This window comes from Giraffa tippelskirchi, chromosome 1 (assembly GCF_054371585.1).
Source record: "Giraffa tippelskirchi isolate mGirTip1 chromosome 1, T2T-mGirTip1v1.2.pri, whole genome shotgun sequence".
NCBI classification, from domain to species: domain Eukaryota; kingdom Metazoa; phylum Chordata; class Mammalia; order Artiodactyla; family Giraffidae; genus Giraffa; species Giraffa tippelskirchi.
In genome coordinates this window covers 78,132,105-78,154,048 of record NC_137275.1, presented here as the reverse complement: position 1 = coordinate 78,154,048, position 21,944 = coordinate 78,132,105, and the positions used below count along the sequence as shown (strand labels likewise).

The window sequence follows — 21,944 nt, the reverse complement described above, 5'->3', positions numbered from 1 at the left end:
CTGCTCCAAGGATAGAGCCTTAAAATAGACATGTGGTGTTGAGGTTATGTGTACTGGGTATGTAACTGAACTCAGTTAAGGCCTCTGGTATGAGGAACTGAGCCCAGCAAAGGCATACAGGCATATCTCATTTTATTGGACTTCACTTTAGTAAACTTTGAAGGCAACGTGGGGTTTTGTTTTTGTTTTTACAAACTGAATGTATGTGACAACCCTGCATCAACCAAGTCTACAGTTCCTTTATCCAGCAGCATTTGCTCACAGCATTATTTCTGTGTCACAATTTGGCAATTCTGACAACAATGATAATATTTGATCTGTGATCTGTAATGTTTGATGTTACTACAGCAAAAAGACTATGACTCACTGAAGGTTAACATGATGATCAGCATTTTTTAGCAAGAAAATGCTTTTGGATTAAGGTATGTACACTGTTCCCTTTTTAAGATAAAATGTTACTACACACTTAATAGACTGGTACAGTGTCATGTAAACATAGCTTTTATATGAACCAGAATCCACATTCATGGACTTACTTTATTGTGATACTTGATTTGTTGCAGTGGTTCTGAAATCAAACCCACAGTATCACCTAGGTATACTTGCAAACTTTTAAGATTCTAGGGGGTGGGTGCAGCCACCCAAGACAAACCTATAACTAATCTCCCTTGCTTATTAACCTGCCATCTAGCAATCTGTAGTGGACAGCTTTTTTTTTATCAGTCTCTCCCTGCCCTTAATAGAGTGGCTAGTTTCAGATTAAACCAGAGGCTTCCAAAATGTTTGAAAAGCAACAAGTATCCTCTAGGTATTTTTACAGAGATGAAGCAGGACCAGGGGGACGATAAATTATTAAAATTTATGAGAGTGGCGCCAAAGGTGGGCAAACTAGTTCAATGATCCCTCCGAATACTACAGAAACACATCAGCTCTACTCTTTTAAGTTTTTATTGGAGTACAGTTGTTTTAGGGCCTCTCTGGCAACTCAGATGGTAAAGAATCTGCCTGCAATGCAGGAGATCCAGGTTCAATCTTGGGTCAGGAAGACACCCTGGAGAAGGGAAATGGCTACTCCCTCCAGTACCTTACAATGTGTTAGTTCCTGCTGCACAGCAAAGTGAATCAGCTATACATACATATGTATCCATTTATTTTGAATAATGGTAATTCTAAATATACAATACAATAAAGTCTTTTTTCACTAAAGAACTTTTACATTAAAATTAAATTGTGGACTCTACATTCAGGGTTCTATACTAATTGTGCTGATTTGGTCTCAAATGCCTAAATAATTTACTGACCTTTAATCAGTTATAAACCTGTGAAGCTGGCTCTATTGATTAAACCTACATTAACAGGTCAATTTTAGAAGACAAGTCTACTTTAACTAAAAAAAAACAACAATTAGTAAATCAGTACCGATATGTAAAACGGCCAGGATAATTAAATGCTAACCAAATCACCATGACTTCTCTTTCCCTTTATTTTCTCATCAGCACACAATTTTTCTCCACAGAATTATTTTACATAAGCATAGGACATGCAAAATAAACATTTCAGTAAAGCAAATATTAGGGAGTTAAGAAAGGAGTGGATGATGATATTAAAATAAAATTAGGAAGCAATTAATTGATTATTAATGTATAGAACTGAGAATCAGAAAGTAATATGAGTTGATGATATTATGACTTTAATGATATAAATAGTATAAAGTTAGTTGGATTTGAAAGAAGACTTAAAGAAGGGTTGTTTTTCAAAATGGATCCAAGCACCAAAAGGATTATAAGTTCATAAACAACTAGAAAAAAAACCTCTATTTTATGAAAGTTCTGAAGCAAAAAATGAAAAAGGATTTAAAAATCCTAAGTTTGTTTAAGGTGTTTTTGTCATATCAAGCAAACAGTAAGTCTCTCTGAGTTTTTAAATGAGAATATAAATAACCCATATTTTCACAGATAGTTTTCCTCTCTACTTGACATAATTGAAAAAATCAATTAACTCTAGCCTCAAGATATTTGGCAAATGTGCATAAAACAGAAATAAAACGTACAATTAATCACAACTATTTACGAAATTTTTAGGAAAAGCAGAGAAGAAAAAGGAAAACAAAGTTTTATTGAAAACTCATCCTGTGCCAGCCTTATTTTATTTTTTCCAATTTATCTTATTTAATTTACTTTTCATTTTTCTCTTCATTATAGGTGGCTACATTCACATTTTACATATGAAAACAGTAAAGTTGAAAATGTTGAAATAAACTGTGCAAGAGTGATTAAAAACAAAGCATAAATGATATTCACAGTGATATAGTTTATTAGAGACAGAATTAACTTTTGTAAATTTTGAAGGAAATGAGTTCCAACTTGAGTCTAGTAGAGGAGAGGATAGGAAGGAGACTGTGAGGAAGCAAGAGTGGAGTGCGTAGGCTGAGGAATAGTGCTTGGATCTGGGCTAGACTGCTGGGCTCTAAAATATGGAAGAATTCCTAGAAGATGGTATATATACTTCCTGCCCCTAGTAGCTGTGGGAATAGTTTCCCAACAATTGGGTTAGCTACCTCTCACATTATATTAGCAAGCTTCAGAGGAATTAATTATAGTACTCTAAAGCAATACAGTAGAGCATAGGTAAAATGGACCTTATGTTAATGAAAACAATTATCCAGTTCTACATAATTGGGCTGTTTCTATCTCCTGGTCAATGGCCTATATTAATACTTCTTTGATGATGTAACTACAATTACATTTTTAGTAAAAATTATGCTTAATAGACTATTTAAAAATGCCTATCTATGCAGCATTCAACTCACTTAACCTCTCAATTTTCTCATCAGCAAAAGGACTCTGGACTATATACAATTTCTAACCTTCTTCCCAACTATGACAATCTATGATTATGCAATTTCTACACTGAGGATAACCTAAGGAACAGGGTGAGCCCAAGCCTAAAAACAGGCACTGATAAAGAAAGGAGGAAGGCTGCAGTCTTATTTGGATACAGAGTGAGGAAAATGCTCTCAAAGCCAGATCCACATGTGAAAATCACAGAAATAACCAGGGTACCAAAAGTGAAGAAAAGAAGATAAGGTTTATATGAACTATGCTATCAAGGGAAGAGTGAGAGTGTGAAGGTAAGAGGCCAATGCAGAGTATCCCATGATCATTTCTTGAGGTAAATCTAGACTTCAGAAAAGAGAAAAAGGAAAGGAAGGTTAAGAGAATCTAATGAATTTTACACCAAACTAACGGGTATACTTCTGACAGTGAAGTTTGTACAGGTTGAATCTATTAAACACTAGTATAAGTGTAATTAATTTAAAATCACAAGCCAATATTTTATGCTTATCCCTTCTAAGAAAAAAACATTAAATATGCACCTTTGAAACTTTAGTTCTTAAGGCAATTCTCTTATTTGGAGAGGAGAATACCTCTTATTTGGTATTAATAATAATATCTCTTATTTGGTATTATATATTTCCATAAAAAATAAAACTTGTCAAAAACTTGTTTAGGTGATGCTTTCTTCTTTTAGGATGCAAAAATGAAGCAAATCTAAATCTTTGTTGTAAACTTTATGTTTCTGAGAACAAGTCACTCCATGTGAGAATGTGTCCTTTATTTATATAGTTCCAGAGACAAAGCATCTGAGGTTAGGTGTGAACTGGTACAATTGCCAATATCCAGTGAATTCTGTTAAGAGCAGCAGTCAAACAGTTGATAGGGAGAACAGACAGAAGAATAAAGGGAGTGATGACAGATATTAATGTCTGATATTTTAAAATTCAGTTAAATATGTTTGTCTGAACAAAGAGAACCTATACTTAGCTATTTTTCCTCTTTTCTGCTGCCTGTGGAGAAAAGTGCTCTAAGTAATTAAAAATAAAACAAAAACAAAACCTCCTTTAGATAAGGAACAATCTGTTGCTAAGACAGAACCACTGCCTATGGTGGCTGGGCCAAAATAAAAGCCAGTCACATGCCTGCAGGTAGGGTTTTGAAATGAGTGCAGCCTTGTCCCTGTTTGCCTCCAGTCAGCTCTAGTCTGTCCCTTTTATCCAGGGGAAATCTTAATACTGTCATTTTCACTTTCAAAAGACTCCCAGTTTGGATAATAAATTACAAGATGACCCTATTCCAGATGAAAGGGTGTGGGCAGGCAAAACATAACTAAACATCAGCATCAGTGATAACAACATGTTAGCGACCTATTTCACCTTTAAAGGAATACTTAACCTTAAATTCAGTTACTTTAATAAAGACTTTCAACTTTGATTAATATGTTGTAAAAAAGCATAGAGGTAAACCTGAATTACTATTTTAGGAACAGAGGATAAACAGGGAACCCTCTCTAATGTCAGGCATGGGATCCACTTTCTAATGCACTGACTAGCAGTATAGTTAAATTACAAGTTATAGCTCCTTAAGTATGAATACTATTTGCATAGTCCACAAGTTCATATTTTAAATGTTACAACAGCTTATCCTTATAACCAATGAAGTGGAGAGGAAGCAGAAGCAGAAATATTTGAGATGTTGAAAGTCTCATTACTTATCCAAAGACTTCAAGCTATGAAGTGGCAAAGTGAACAAAACAAGATTTGAATATATACTTCTGACATCAAATTGAGTGCTTTTATTTTTGGTACTGTACAAAAATGACCCCTTAAGAAACAAAAATTACCAATCATCACAATTTTTAATAACTGAACTGACTCAAGTTATCCTTTATCGATGTTAAATTTCTCATCCCTTGGTCTACTCTAAAACCAATAAGAGCGCCTGAGAGCAAGACTGAGAAATGCCAGCAGCCTTCCTCCCCACTGGAGCACTCCATTTTCCATCCTTAGTTCTCACACACTTGATCAACTTACTAAAAACAAAAAAGAGCAAGATGGCAAAATTAAGTTCAAATAATATCACACACAAACTGTTTATACTGGATTTAGCATTGGCAGTACATATTATATAAACAGCCTGAAAAGCTACACTCTAAACAAAGACAGAGAGATAGAAAGAAGACTGGCTGGCTTATATGGATCTGCTCCATTTCACTCTTCAGTTCAACCAGTGTTTTTACACACATGCAGACATACTGCTTCTGCTTTCACATTTTCCTGACTGCAGATCCATGATTTTAAACACTTCTTATCTAAGAACACAGATATAGAGTGTTCTGAGACACTTATAAAATGAGGCCTGAAGTCTCAACAAGATCCCCCTAGTCCCATTTCAGGCTTTTCTTCACCATCCTAGGAGGACAATTTTTCCCCCTTCAGCTAACTGTTTGTAGATAACACGTAATTAAAGGATACACAATTTTATGGAAATATTTTAACCCTTCCATGTAATTCTACGAATTTATATAAGGAGATTCTACTTGCTATATGAAACTACAAAAGCAATCATGCACAAGTAATTTAAATTATCATATTTTTATTTTACTTTGATGACCTAAGATATTGTCAAAGATCACTGCATTTTAAAGTTGTTTTGATTGGAAATGGGTATCAAATAAATTAACAGCACTAGTCTCTTAATATTGGTCCCAGACCTTGATTAAAAATATACATGGTCATATTATAAAATGAGAATGAAGATATACACTTTTTAAAAATCAGTAATATCATTTAGAAGAAATAATTCTGAACTGTCAAATAAGTATACACAGAAACTAAGAATCATAAGGCCCTTAATGCAGAAATATTATTGTCTGAATGTAAATAGTTGAAAATTATTTTAAACAATTCACATACTAAATAGGAAATGACACTATGTGCATTGGATCTGAGGGAAAAGTTAAAAAAGAATGACCAGAAAAACACTGTTACCGTTTTTCGATCAAAACAGAATTGATCACTATGGAGAATGGCTTTTTTTCCCTCCATTTGAGGCAGGAAGCAGGAGGGTATTGGGAAGCTGCTCTCTGGGATATAACACTTCACAATCATGCCAAAATAATTTTGAATTCAGTCAAACTCAAGTTTTTTTTTCCCTCTTTCTCAGTCTCCTGTGTTGATGAACAGCATGAGCCTCCACTAAGTCACTCAAGATAGTACTTGAGAATGATGTTACACTTTCCTCTTTTACACCCACTTCTAAAGAATGACTGAGTTGATAAATCATTATCCCCTTTAAGCAAATTCTCCTCTCCATCCCCATTAGCAGTGGCTGGGCACAGTCCTTCACTAAGAATCACCCAGAGTACTGCCAAAGTCTTCTCTGGTCTCCATCTACCACACTACCACTATAAACAGCTTATAACACAAAGCTAGGCATCTCTTAGCCTAAGTTTTGTTTTTTTTACAGAATTACTGTAGACCTCATAGGGATCTTCCTAACTTTCAGACTCCTCTCTTGCCCTATCCTTCACTGTAACAATGCTTCTTACAAACAGAATTGCTTTCCATTTCCCTCTCTTGCCAGACTATAACTTCACAGTTTTGGCCACAGCATGTTCCTGTTAGATACTGCTTTCTCATGCAAAAGGGTAAACAGAGTTTGCTTTCCATGAGGGTCAATGTATAAAGTAGGATAACTTACAAAGACCACCTTTTTTCCCCTACTCAAACTGAAAATAGTTGAGTCCCATTTATATATATTAATGAACACTATATATCTGTGTGCTTCACAGTTTGTTTTTTTTTTTAAGCACAATATATTCAAATGTTTCCTTAAATGGTGGATAATGTAGCATCAGCTAGAAACCAACTGGGAATATACAATACAGATATTCAGTATTCAATTTATATTGATACACAGTCAATCCAGCACAGTTTTTGCAAAGTAAGAAGTATAGCTCAAATCCATATTTTCTCTGTAAAACAATCACTGTAGACATAGCACTTTGAAGTGAGCTAATCCTTGGGGTCTTGCTATCAGCAGCATTACCCCTAAAGGACATTCTTTTCCCTATAATAATATTTTTCATCCTGCTCCAAGACTGTCATTCAGAGTATTCTTCCTTGGTGGCCTGGAAGCTTCATTCCTCTTATAATCTCAGCAGCCAAGAGCAATTTCTAGCCTTAGATCCGGGCAATATTTTGAGAAAATAAAACGATTTCTTCTCAGCAAGCCTGTGCATATGAGCATTCAGGGGCTGATTTTTCAGTTTATGGATTATCTAAAACCCTTTGCTCCTTCCTTGCTTTTGACCATTTTACTGCTCATTAGCATTGCCACTGAAGGATGGACAGGAAAAATAAAAGAAAGAATCAGAGCAGCCAGTTTTGCTATTTATTAACCACTTATCAACCACAACACGAACTCTTGTGGAGAAAAATAGAAATATTGGAGAGTTAGTTTTCAAACTTATTTTCAATTTTATGTTTGTCCTATTCTCAATGATATCCACAGAATTAAAAGCTGGCATAAATATGTTTTCCCAACAAAACTTATTTGATTTGTAAAGTTAACTAGTTTTACTTTTTCTATTAGGAAATTTTCTTCTTTTATTTGCTATAGTATAAAATTGTCATTTTCACTGAGGCGGTTATTATACATTTAGAAAAAAATACCAATTAGTAATACGAGATAATATACTAATAACTCTAAAAGAAAACAATAAATGTAATTTAATTTCTCCATATCCAAGAAACCAAGCTTAATAATATGATATGTGGCATTAAATTTAGAAAGAATTTCATTCATTTTATTAATTACAAGATAGAAAGTGAAAGTTGCTCAGTTGTGTTCGACTCTTTGCAACCCCATGGACTATATAGTCCATGGAATTCTCTAAGCCAGAATACTGGAGTGGGGAGCCTTTCCCTTCTCCAGGGGATTTTCCCAACCCAGGGATCGAACCCAGGTTGTCCGCATTGCAGGCATATTCTTTACCAGCTGAGACACAAGGGAAGGCCAATTACAAAATAACCAGATCTAAAAGCCATCTCCTCTTTTACTTGACCTAAAAGCATAACTACTGATATCCATAGAAGGAAAAAAGGAAAAGACGTAAAAGTAACAGAGACTTTCCCTTAGCTCTGACTATGGCATGACTGCACTGACTTTGCAGCCTATGAGGTAAAACAAGGTTAATAATTAACCATCATGAAGCTGAAGAAAGAGATTTCTATTATAAATAAAGACTTTCTACAGGTGGTAATCTCCTTATCCTGTCCATATATTTTTTCTGAAATATATGTTTGCTTTATGGCAACTTAAGGGCAACATAATGGTGGCATTTAGTGAATTATCACATATTCCAGTGCCATAATAGACCACAGTCATCCAATGAGTCCTAAATTGCTCTACCTTCAGTCTCCAAAATATAGTATTATCTCAGAAAGCACATATACTTCAAAATTCTTAAAGGATGGGAATCATGTCTTAAGTGTGTGTATTAGTGGCTTAGTCATGTCCGACTCTTTGCAACCCTACAGGCTGTAGCCCACCAGATTCCTTTGTCCATAGGATTCTCCAGGCAAGAATACTGGAATGGGTTGCCATTTCCCTCTCCAGGGGATCTTCCCGACCCAGGGATGGAACCTGGATCTCCCGCATTGCAGGCAGATTTTTTACCATCTGAGACACCAGGGAAGCCCAGGTTTTACATGAATACATATGAACTGTGTACACAATAGGTGTTCAGTAAGCACTGAATCAAAAAATTCACAGGGTTTTCATGTAACCTTTAAAATATGTTTTTTTCTGCAAATAGAATATGAGGATGTAGATCATGATTTCTCTGCTTAAAAATAATGAATTATAAAAAATGTACAAGACCCAACACGACTGCATCACCAGGAAACCAAAGAGTAATCCCTCTCAGGTCTGCACATGAGTCACCTTCCATACTAATGACTTGTTAATTTTTTTTTCTTTCACAATTTTTTTAAGTTGAAATTTATAATGGTTTTTATAAAGGGGCTCCTTGGGCTATGCTGAGAGTTACTGGTATTTCTAAGAAGAAAATTCACTAGTTTTCTGTTACCACCTTCAAAGAAGTAGCAAAGAAATGTGGGCTGAAGAGCAAGATAGTAATTGCCACTACACCACTAACACAATTGTATTGGTTGTCAGATTGCAGAAATTATAGAAGGAAGAATCAGTCTTTCAGATTTCAATTCACCATGAAATACATGCCACAGAACAATAGAACTCTCTTGTCCCAACTTAGTTCCGAAGGTATTACCTAGCCTATGGTTTTTAAGATAATAAGCCCATCTAAAATGTGCTCCTGATGGGGCCTGTCATTGTAATGATGTCAGGGTTAAGTATGCTAAGCACGTCATCAATTTTAGGGGCTCGTTCCAACTAAAATTTGAATTTAAATCTGTTAAGCATTTCTTTCAAACGGTTATATTTCACCACCCAGGAAGGCAAGAACTAGCAATTTTAAAATATCTTTTGATGTTATATACTTCATTAATTATATTCCTCAGCTCCAGCCATAACACAGCTTGCCTTCTTTATCAGTCATTGCTGTGCCCAAACCACAGGACTCCTATCCCCTCACTGTTCATGTATTCTATGTTTATACATCAAAAGATGTAACCAAGCAGAAACAAACATGTGATACTCACATCACATTGTTTCCATAAGACAAATGTTTTTATAGAGGACATACCACTGTAAATGACAAAGAACACAGAAATTTAAAATTTATCTGTTATTGGTATTCTTATTTTAATACAATATTTTTATTTTAGCTGAAAAATCAATACATAACTTATGTGTATTAGTTCAGTTCAGTTCAGTCACTCAGTTGTGTCCCACTCTTTGGGACCCCATGAACCACAGCATGCCACGCCTCCCTGTTAATCACCAACTCCCTGAGTCCACCCAAACCCATGTCCATCGAGTCTAAGATGCTGTCCAGTCATCTCATCCTCTGTCGTCCCCTTCTCCCCCTGCCCTCAGTCTTTCCCAGCATCAGAGTCTTTTCCAATCAGTCAGCTCTTTGCATGAGGTGGCCAACGTATTGGAGTTTCAGCTTCAACATCAGTCCTTCCAATGAACACCCAGGACTGATTTCCTTTAGGATGGACTGGTTGGATCTCCTTGCAGTCCAAGGGACTCTCAAGAGTCTTCCCCAACACCACAGTTCAAAAGCACCAATTCTTTGGCGCTCAGCTTTCTTTATAGTCCAACTCTAACATCCATACATGACCACTGGAAAAAAAATAGCCTTGACTAAATGGACCTTTGTTGGCAAAGTAATGTCTCTGCTTTTTAATATGCTATATAGGTGGGTCATAACCTTCCTTCCAAGGAGTAAGCGTCTTTTAATTTCATGGCTGCAATCACCATCTGTAGTGATTTTGGAGCCCAGAAAAATAAAGTCAGCCACTGTTTCCACTGTTTCCCCATCTATCTGCCATGAAGTGATGGGACCGGATGCCATGATCTTAGTTTTCTGAATGTTAAGCTTTAAGCCAACTTTTTCACTCTCCTCTTTCACTTTTATCAAGAGGCTCTTTAGTTCTTCTTCACTTTCTGCCATAAGGGTGGTGTCATCTGCATATCTGAGGTTATTGATATTTCTCCCGGCAATCTTGATTCCAGCTTGTGCTTCTTCCAGCCCAGCGTTTCTCATGATGTACTCTGCATAGAAGTTAAATAAGCAGGGTGACAATATACAGCCTTGACATACTCCTTTTCCTATCTAGAACCAGTCTGTTGTTCCATGTCTAGTTCTAACTGTTGCTTCCTGACCTGCATACACGTTTCTCAAGAGGAAGGTCAGGTGGTCTGGTATTCCCATCTCTTTCAGGATTTTCCACAGTTTATTGTGATCCACACAGTCAAAAGCTTTGGCATAGTCAATAAAGCAGAAATAGATGTTTTTCTGGTACTCTCTTCCTTTTTTGATGATCCATCAGATGTTGGCAATTTGATCTCTGGTTCCTCTGCCTTTTCTAAAACCAGCTTGAACATCTGGAAGTTCACGGTTCACGTATTACTGAAGCCTGGCTTGGAGAATTTTAAGCATTACTTTACTAGCAAGTGAGATGAGTACAATTATGCGGTAGTTTGAGCATTCTTTGGCATTGCCTTTCTTTGGGATTGGAATGAAACTGACCTTTTCCAGTCCTGTGGCCACTGCTGAGTTTTCCAAATTTGCTGGCATATTGAGTGCAGCACTTTCACAGCATCATCTTTCAGGATTTGAAATAGCTCAACTGGAATTCCATCACCTCCACTAGTTTTGTTCATAGTGATACGTCCTAAGGCCCACTGGACTTCCCATTCCAGGATGTCTGGCTCTAGGTGAATGATCACACCATCGTGATTGTCTGGGTTGTGAAGAACTTTTTTGTACAATTGTTCTGTGTATTCTTGCCACCTCTTCTTAATATCTTCTGCTTCTGCTAGGTCCCTACCATTTCTGTCCTTTATTGAACCCATCTTTCCATGAAATGTTCCCTTGGTATCTCTAATTTGCTTAAAAAGATCTCTAGTTTTTCCCATTCTATTGTTTTCCTCTATTTCTTTGCATCCACAGCTGAGAAAGGCTTTCTTTTTTTTTTTTTTTATCTGTAAGAAAAGTCAGTATATTTATGGTTTGCTTTATAAAAGTTACTATAATACAATGGTACATAGTATTGAATTCACAAAAATGTGAACAAGTATTTACAGCAAGACACACTCACAACGGAAACACTTCTCTTCAAAACAAGTTACATACGATGAGAGTCTATATGCACAAACATCCCTAAAACTTATAGATTCTCTTCTTGGCTGGAGGAAGGAGGGAGGGAGGGAGGGACAAGAAAAAGAAAAAGCAGAAACCCTCAACTCTTGAAAAGCAAGAGAAAGGCTTTCTTATCTCTCCTTGCTACTCTTGGTGATATAAGCAAGATTCGACGCTGTGAAGAGCAATATTGCATAGGAACCTGGAATGTTAAGTCCATGAATCAGGGCAAATTGGAAGTGGTCAAATAGGAGATAGCAAGAGTGAACGTCGACATTCTAGGAATCAGTGAACGAAGATGGACTAGAATGGGTGAATTTAACTCAGATGACCATTATATCTACTACTGTGGGCAGGAATCCCTTAGAAGAAATGGAGTAGCCATCATAGTCAACAAAAGAGTCTCAAATGCAGTACTTGGATGCAATTTCAAAAATGACAGAATGATCTCTGTTTGTTTCCAAGGCAAACCATTCAATATCACGGTAATTCAAGTCTATGCCCCGACCAGTAACACAGAAGAAGATGAAGTTGAACAGTTCTATGAAGACCTATAAGACCTTCTAAAACTAACACTCAAAAAGATGTCCTTTTCATTAGAGGGGACTGGAATGCAAAAATAGGAAGTCAAGAAACACCTGGAATAACGGGCAAGTTTGACATTGGAGTACAGAATGAAGCAGGACAAAGGCTAATAGAGTTCTGCCAAGAGAACGCACTGGTCATAGCAAACACCCTCTTCCAACAACACAAGAGAAGACTCTACACATGGATATCACCAGATGGTCGACACCGAAATCAGATTGATTATATTCTTTGCAGCCAAAGATGGAGAAGCTCTATACAGTCAGCAAAAACAAGACCAGGAGCTGACTGCAGCTCAGATCATGAACTCCTTATTGCCAAATTCAGACTGAAATTGAAGAAAGTGGAGAAAACAACTAGACCATTCAGGTATGACCTAAATCAAATCCCTTATGACTATACAGTAGAAGTGAGAAATAGATTTAAAGGACTAGATCTGATAGATAGAATACGTGATGAACTATGGATGGAGGTTTGTGACATTGTACAGTTGACAGGAATCAAGTTCATCCCCAAGAAAAAGAAATGCAAAAAAGCAAAATGGCTGTCTGAGGTGTCCTGACAAATAGCTGTGAAAAGACAGGAAGTGAAAAGCAAAGAAAAGGAAAGATATACCCATTTGAATGTGTATTAGTAGGAGACCAGTAAAAGAACTGAGATTTATTTTCAGAAGGCTAATTCTGAGGTTATAAGGAAATGTTCCACATTTTCTTCCCTCATTTTCACCTATGACTAAAGATCTGTCAGCTATGGTATAGCACAAATAGAAGTGAAAGTTCCATAAAAGGAAATATTTAAATGCGTTACTGAAAATTAATATCACATGAATTTATTTTATATATTTAATTTCTATGTGGCAATATGTACTGCCTTATGAAAATAGTATACTCGATAATGGTTCCAAACTGATTTAAGTAAATTGAATGCATAATAAAATTTACTTAGAGGAACCTTTTATTCAATTCAAATGTGTCTATTATAATGAGAGGCTTTTATGCTATCTTAATGTTATTTTAATGCCATTTATATAGGAATATGGTGTGTTCCTAAAATTAGCAAATACTAAAATACTAAATGCTTATTCTACTTGTAATGGTATATCAATACTCTATAAAATGTAACACATTCATAATTTCAGGTAAAAATTTTTTTGTCTAAATTTGAGTGCTAATATGGGAAACTACATGAAGCAAAACTGCAGAACAACAAACTGATTCTGTTTCAGAGAGGACATATTAATATATGCTTCTTTGTCTAATTCCACTGGCATTGGCCCAGTATCACTTGACCAGAGATCACAAAACAAAACAAAAAAACATAAACAACAATCAAAAACAAAAACACAATGCTATTTGAACATGTGTTATCTAAATTCAAGAATCGAATAGGATTGAATTAAAATGAACATTTTACTTTAAATCCTCGTACTGAAAATTTTCTTATGATTTAAACTTTAAAAAAATTACTAAATATCCCAACTCTGACCATTAAAAACAAAATCCTCCCTTTACCTCATATTCCCACCACCACCATACCCTTTTCTCCCTTAAAGCAAAGCTCATAGAATTCCTCAAGTCCCATTAAATCTTTGATTCCTTGCCAATCTGTATGTTGTCACTTCAGTGCACTGAAAGCAATTTTGTCAGTCACTTTTGTCCTTAACATTTCTAAACCCAGTAGTTAAGTCTCAGTTTTCATCCATAAAATCTGACAAGAGTTTCTGGTTTTCTCCTTGAAATACTTTCCTCACTTGGCTTACAGAACACACCATACTCCTAGCTTTCTTCTTAACTCACAGGTCACAAATCTTTCTCTTCTCCTAGATTCTCACCCTGACCTCTACATTTTGTAAGGGCCTTTGGTATATAGTCTTGGACCTCTTCTTTTTGCATAATGACTCCTTAAGTGTGCTATCCTCTCCCATTGCTTTAAAGAGCATGTCTGTAATGATGAATTCTAAATGTGCAGCTTGAATTCCTAACTCCCCCCGAAGTTCCAGACTAATGTAATCAATTAACAACTTAAATTATCAAATTTGATGTCTAACAGAAATATCAAATATAATAAATGTAAATTTTGACTTTTATCTAGAACTTACTCATTGCCCCATGTTTGCAATTTTAGTCACCTGCTTGCTTAGGTAAAATACTTTGGAAATCTCATTATAGTCTCTGGATTTCTCCCAGCAGAAGTTTCATTGGAAAATCTTATTTCTTTTATAAACTTCAAAATACATCCACAATCTTAAACTGCTCAACTAACTTAGCAACCAACTATTAGAATAGTCCAATTTAGTACTGTCAAACAATACTAAGTCAAACAGTACTGTCTGATTGTCTGTTAGTACTGTCAAACAGTACTAACAGTACTAAATAATAATTTTCCTATGACTACTTCAATCAGTTCAACCAAGCAGATATACTTATCTTTCCAAAACACACAGTATTATATATCATGTGTTTGATCTCAACTCTCCAGAAGGCATCCTATACACTCAGATCTAAATACCATACCATGACTTATAAGCCATGATAGGATCTTCCCAATTTGCCTCTTAAACCTTATTTCCTTCTACTTTCTGCTTTGCTCTCTATACATTTGTTTCACACTAACTTTTAGGATATTTCTTAAATGAATTAAGCAGATTCCTTAGTGTCTTATCTCAGGGCCATTGCCTTACTATGCCCTCTGGCTGAAATTCTTTTTCATCAGATATCCAAATGGCTAATTTCCTTTTTTGGAATCAAGTCTCTGCTCCAATAATCATCTCTTCAGGAGGTCTTACCAGACCACCCTACTCAAAATACGGTGCCATTCTTAAAAGCATTTATCACTACCTGACATTATAACATGTATTTCCTTATTTATCTGGTTGCTACCCCCATGAGAATGTAATTACTTAAATTTAAGGGCATATTAGTTTACTTGTTCGACATTTTAAATCCAGCACCTAAAAACAGTAGTTCATAGAGAACAGGTCCAGAATAAATGTCTGTTGGATGATATACTATTCTCCCAAAGAGCATACATACGGCATATTGATAATAATACATACCTTACCCTGTGGGTTCAGGGAACTAACTTAAAGAATTATAATGATTTTGATAATGAAGCAATCACCTTTTCAAGATTACTTGGGAAAAATCAAGTATTCAGAGCAATAAAATAAAATTCAGAGCAATAAATTATTTTAAAAATTACTTTGAATTATCTGGGGATGAAGAAAAATTTAACAATTGTTTTAATAAAATTAATAACGATCTTTTTTCATGGATAAAAATATGTTAATAAGGATCTTGATTACAGAGTGATTTAAAAATGTTTAACACACAGTGAGGCTTTTTGTGAGCTCCTTGTGCTTGCCTCTGGCTTCCTTCTATTCACTCAGGAAGGCTTTCAATGAGTCAACCCAGCCTCAGCTTCACACTGACAACCATTTCGTGAACAACAGTAGGGTAAAAGCAGGAATACCTGGGGCAGGAATCCAAAACGATGAAGAACACTGAAGAAACACTGGCTATTTCTTTTATACACTACACTTTTGAGTGGCGCCAAATGCATTCTAATATTCCTGATGCACTTTGACTTGGTAAATTCTAAGGGCTCCTGTAGTAGTCCCTGCTGCTTAGAACATGACTACTCGCTCCTCCAGTCATCCTGAAAGTACACTAGTATTGTGGGATACACTAGCACTGTATGCAATGTCTTAATATTAACCTTAGAGAAAACAAACACAAAGTGTAAAATAAGAAAACAATCCCAGCTCTCTCTTCTGATACTGAAGTTATCTAGAATATCTGATTAACAAATATATTATACAATAATTCTTGTTCATACCAAAAATATCTTATTAAAAGTGAAAGTGAAGTCAATCAGCTGTGTCCGACTCTTTGCCACCCCATGGACTGTAGCCTACCAGGCTCCTCCATCCATGGGATTTCCCAGGCAAGAATACTGGAGTGGATTGCCATTTCCTTCTCCAGGGGACCTTCCCAACCCAGGGATTGAACCTGGGTCTCCCGTGTTGTAGGCAGATGCTTTACCGTCTGAGCCACCAGGGAAGTCATCTTCACATTAAGGGGTCCTTAATTTGAAGGTTTAAGGTTCTGTGTTCCACCTACTTCCCCTTGTATTTTTTTTTTTAATTCACTCTAAACCTAACTATTAAAAAAGGCTGTTTGAGCCACACTTAACTGTATCTTTTCTGATACAGTCTTCATTTGTCTTCATTTTAGGTCATGTAATTGTAGAGCTTAAATGAACATTAATCTATAGCTTGTTTTAGGGCTAATAAAAACAAGGACTAAAGAAAATAAATAGCTTCCCCATATAGTTCAGTAAGTTATTGGTAAAATTGGTACTTAACCCTAAATCCTCAAAATTCTAATCCAGAACATTTTTTACTGTCTTATATCCTCCTTCTGTTTTTCACATTTTCTAAAATTTCTGTCTACATCCAAATGCTAAAATTCACCAACTGAAATGACATAAATCCACAGATGTCTTCTTAATAACCAATCCCAGAATTACTCTAGTTTTCCCCTCTTATCCTTCAGATATCCATCTGATCACTTTTTACTATGAATTTTAATAATACATTATTCCAACTAGTGTATTAAATATTGGCACAGGGCAAGGTCTAACATGATATGATAAACTGTTCATTCATTTAACCCAGTATTCCATTCTCTAATTATGTGATTTTGCCAATGTTGAAACTAATGTATCAGGTCAAAGTTGATCTTAGTTTCATTCTCCGTTAGTCTTATCATAGGATATGCCAGAAGGAAGATTTTGCCTCTTAAACAAGTTAAATAAACAGGAAAATTTCTACTTGATAAGAGACATTGGTTTTATATTAGCACACAAACCTGATGGTGCTTGTGGTAGTGGTAGTTGTGGTGGTGGTAGTATGTGTGTGGAAGAAATTGATACAATACATAAAACTTAAAATTTCCCATGCCAAAATTATCTGAAAACATATATGATCATTCACAAAATTCAATGGTTGACATTTGTAAATATATTTATATTTGTGCCCATTTTCTTTTTCACGGCTCTGTATGTGTTTCATGTTACAAACATCAATCAGTTTGGGACCCTAAATGTTCCATAGGTAAGCAGTTACTAACATCTGTTTACACCAGCACTATTAAGCGTATTTACATACTATTTGGAATTTTAGTTTTTCCAGATAGTATCAGTGTAAGAGTATATTTCTGCTGTATTTTAATTTTGTGAAAAATTTACACCACTAAATCCAGCAATCTAATCTAGAGAATATAGAATGTTGATATGTCCTAGAATTAAATTCTTACAAGAGTCAGGGATAGCATTTCTTTTTCTCGTTTGAAAATAAAGATCACCTGTATCTTGGAGTATCACAATCCTAATTAAATGGCAACTTTTCCCTAAAATTAAAAAGAAAAATAATTCATGTGATTTTCAGGTAGGACTACAAAGGAAGAGCTCAGAATGCAGTGACACCTAATGGCAAAATTATCTTTATAGGGCCACAAATGGAACTTCTAATAAACATTATATTTGTAGTCAAGCTAAGTATCACTACTCACCAATATGCTATTGTCTGAAATATCATGAAAATCTAATAGCAGCGCCAAATACTTTACTTTTTAATATTAAAGTATTGCATGCAAGTGAAGGAAATCAACCTTCTGCATTAAAATGTGGTTTTAAAATTACATCTTTTTGAGATAAAATTGCAGTATAGTGAACTTAGCCTTAGCGATTAGAATTAAATATAATGCACCTTCCACTACTCCTAATAACCTCAACTGGTTTCTATTGTTAGATAAATTGAAAGTTAATGATCTTGATTTTTATTCATATTTGAATTAAAATTTATAGGAGCTACTTATCAGATGTACATTTCACTTGGAGTAGAAAGCAAAGGTCCTCAGTGTAATGGCTTATTAATCATGTCACAGTTGATATTGTTGATTAATAACATTGTCTAACTTAATGCACATCTGAATTGCACTTCAAATAACTGTATTATTGATACAAAAAGTATATCCCAATTTTATATCCGGAAGCTACTTCTTAATACTTTCTAGAAGTTTACAGTGTAAGTTATCTATAACTTAGGGAGCAAACAACTATTGTAAATAATAAAAGGATAACTTAAATCACTGAAATATACAGTAGAGAGTTCTTGATGACTCCTGAAGGCTAACCAATGCAAATCATGTGAAGAATTGAAAAAAAACAATTTGACAGAAGACACAGTACAACTTCTGGAAATGCCACTACATTCTCTATTTGATAAAACTGTCCTCGGTGCAGCAGTAACGGAAATTAATGCTTTAAACTTGACATCAATTTTATTTATAATGTTTATAATGTGGTGACACATTTTATTCACCCATCAGTTTTGTACTTTAAATTTTCTCATGATGAAAATATTCTGTGAATTGTCTTAGGCTTCTCAAACATGTCATAGTTGATGATTATGATCTCAGAGGACAAAGTATCATTTGCTTATGAGAAAAACATGCATAAGTGCTTTATTTATATTCCCTGTTGGCATAAGGTATTTTACCATGACCGATAACAATAGAAACATGCTAGTGGTTTTTGTAATATATGAATAAGTACACTGTTTGAGTGTTCCCTTGTAGAGATATATAGCTGAGCATAGCTCATCTCAATCAGTTCTGTGGGCACAGGAACCAGATAAAAAAATGAGCACACATTAAACTGTTAAAACATGAGATCCTCTGTGTTAGATATGAAGCAAGACACAAACTGTGTGGTTGACTGGAAACAACACCTAATCCCTGCTTAATTAAAGCAGTGCTCTAAACTCCTGTTGTGTTTAGGGAGTAAAGAGTGTGGGACGACTATGTATGAAGAAAATAGCAGTCAGCGTGGCTAATCTCAAAGACTTTGGAGCTTTCCAGCTACATAAATCAGAGCGACTTTTGAATAGCCTCATAAAACACAATATCATTGCCATTCCACTCACGACTTTTTGGTTCTTCCTACAGAATGCAGATCATTAGGAAACTTCTAAGCAATCAAGTAATGTGAGTCTGATGAAATTACTCAATCAATGCACAAGCTCAAAGTAGAAGCATAATTCAAAATTGCAGTTTTTATATGTCAAAAGACCTTTCCTTGTGGGGGGGGGCAAAGAAGATCACAACTGAGGTGATTTTTAAACACTGTGCATGTACTATAGGTACCTGTGTATTAAACAAGAGTATTATAATTATCAATTATCTTTAAATATGATTTAACAGACATTCAAAGTAATTACATTAGTTCATTTTGACTAATAAATACATTTTCATTTCAGTTATTAGAGTTTAACCATTATAATATATCTCATCATTGCAGTGAACTAATGTGCTCCAAAATATATGAATTTAAAATATACAATTGATTTTATTAAAAAATACCTGCATGAAATAAAAATAGAGAGTAAGAAGAGACAGTTTGCATACATACACTTCGGTTCAAAACCAAAAAAGATTCAATATTTAAAGAACTTATTAGAGCAGTGTCTTTTTATCTTTCCAGCTCGCCTGAACTACATATTGCAGCTACTTTCTACCTGAACACATCACATGAGGCTGTGAAAACCTTTCATTTCTGCATATCTCTTTATATCTATAGAGTTGAAATATTCACTTCCCCTCCAGTTTCATCACTTTTATCCCTTTAGTCCTGAAATAATGTTTGCCATAAGCGTATTTCTCACAATTAAATACTTAAATGAAGAGTATCCCCCTAAAGATAATTATCTTTTCCTACTCAACCAAGTAAGTAAACTGATCCAATGACTATTAACTGGTACTTTAAAAATTTCGACATAGTTACTCAGTTTTTAATGTATTATAGTTTAGCTAGGATGGGGGTGGAAGAGAAAGGGGGTTTTAACCTCTGACATGCACATAAATTACACTTGGTCATTTTTTTTTAAATTTAGGAGATAACTTTTTTCAGTATGTTATAAAAGATATGAAGCATTTGAAACAACATTAATTTGCTAGTTTCATGGCAATATTAGGTAGTCTATAAAAATGGTAATTTTCTTGTGTAATGTACTCTTGAGTTCAAGTCAAATTATCTGAGAAGTAACTATTTCTTTCAGTAGTATCAATATATACATTTAATGCATACAATCAGCTTTCTAAGGAAATCTCTTATTTGTACACAGTAACTTGGGGTGGCAGGTCAGGTTATGAATAAATAAGCCATGTCATACTGACTGACAGAACTCAAAGGAAAAAATATAATAGTTGTGTTCTATTTTGAAACAAATGCCCAGACTGCATTGCAAGATAGTATTCATCTGGTAGAGGACAGTAACAGCTGCAGGTGTTTGCAAGTGAAGTACTTATCGTGTAGACCACTGAATAAGCAATAAAATAAGCATTTATCCACACCCTCGCTTCTGAGCAATGAGGAGCATAAGGCAGAAACTCCTGAACACAGTGTGAATGTAAAGGTACTGTGATAATATAAATCTGTATTTCTGCTTCAGTCATTTACAACTGGATATAAATTAAATGTACTTCATTTCTTTAACAGGAGGATACGTCATTTCTGAACTCTTATCAGAACATTATTGAACCTCTCAATGAGGCCACAATTTCTCCCTGAAAAGTTCTGAACCCACAGGCACTGTTGCCCCCAGGCAAACTGTGATCTAGTAGGCAAGCTATCTAGTGATTAATTTACTAAATGCCTACGTACAAGGTTTTCTGAACCCTGACCTTACTACTCCTCGCACAGGGACCTATATGGTTCTATTGATATAAACGATAGAGAATGGCAGACATGTTTACAAAGACAGCATCTGAGACCAAGAGAGGGAGCCCCCTGGAGCTGAGGCTGGCCTCTGTGGGTTCACACACCAAACAAATCCCTGACTAGGGCAGACACAACCTCCACCTGCACCAGGTTCCCCTTTCAGGACGCAAGTGTGTGCGTGTGCGTGTGTGTGTGTGTGCGCGCACGCGTGCGTGTCTGTGTGTGTTGCTTGGGGGAGGGGCGGGGGACGGAATGGGGAGATGCTGCGACCCATCTGTCGCCTCAATTTACAGACCATCAAGCCGTGTGGGCAGATAAAAGTCTTGTGCCCGGAAAAATTCCCCAAGAGGGCCCTCTCCTCAGCGCAGTAAATGAACCTCGCTGGCCCGCGGACGTGAATTTCCGAAAAGGAAATCATCGCATTAACGTAGAAAAGGCTGCAAGAGCCGGTCTCCGTTCAGCTCTCACGGATTAGCAAGTGAGAAGAGTTGGAGCCTGAAGCCGCGAGCGCGGTGCATGATAATGACGCGCAGCCCCCACCCGCCCTCGCCCTCGCCCTCGCCCGCGCCCGCGCCCGCCGCGGTCAGTCTCGGCCCGTCTGGTTGCCAATAGGTGGGGCCACAAGCATCTCCAAGCCGGCTCGGCGTCCTTCCCGGAGTCAGGCCGCCCCGAGCCCCAGCGCCTTTGCTCTCGGCCTGGCGCTGCAACTCGCGAGTTGACGGCGAGGCGAGGCAGGTGTCTGCGAGGCAGCCCACGAGGGCAGCCCGCGCGCCTCTGCTCCCGCTTTTCCCCCTGCGCCGGAGGCCACTCTCGTCGCCGCGCCAGGCCCAGGGAGAGCGAGCCAGGCAGCGAGGTGCGCGGCTCCCGGTCCTCGGCGACACGGCCACCGGCCCCTCCCGTCACGGTGGCAGCGACTCGGCCTGAGTACCGCAAAGCCGAGAGGA

General features: G+C 36.4%; 1 protein-coding gene across 4 annotated transcripts in view; it reads right to left on the bottom strand.

The window, feature by feature from the left end:
• Positions 1-21,944, bottom strand: part of GRID2 (glutamate ionotropic receptor delta type subunit 2) — a 1,592,807-nt gene that overhangs the window by 1,569,793 nt on the left and 1,070 nt on the right. The gene's annotated exons all lie outside the window — the stretch shown is intronic.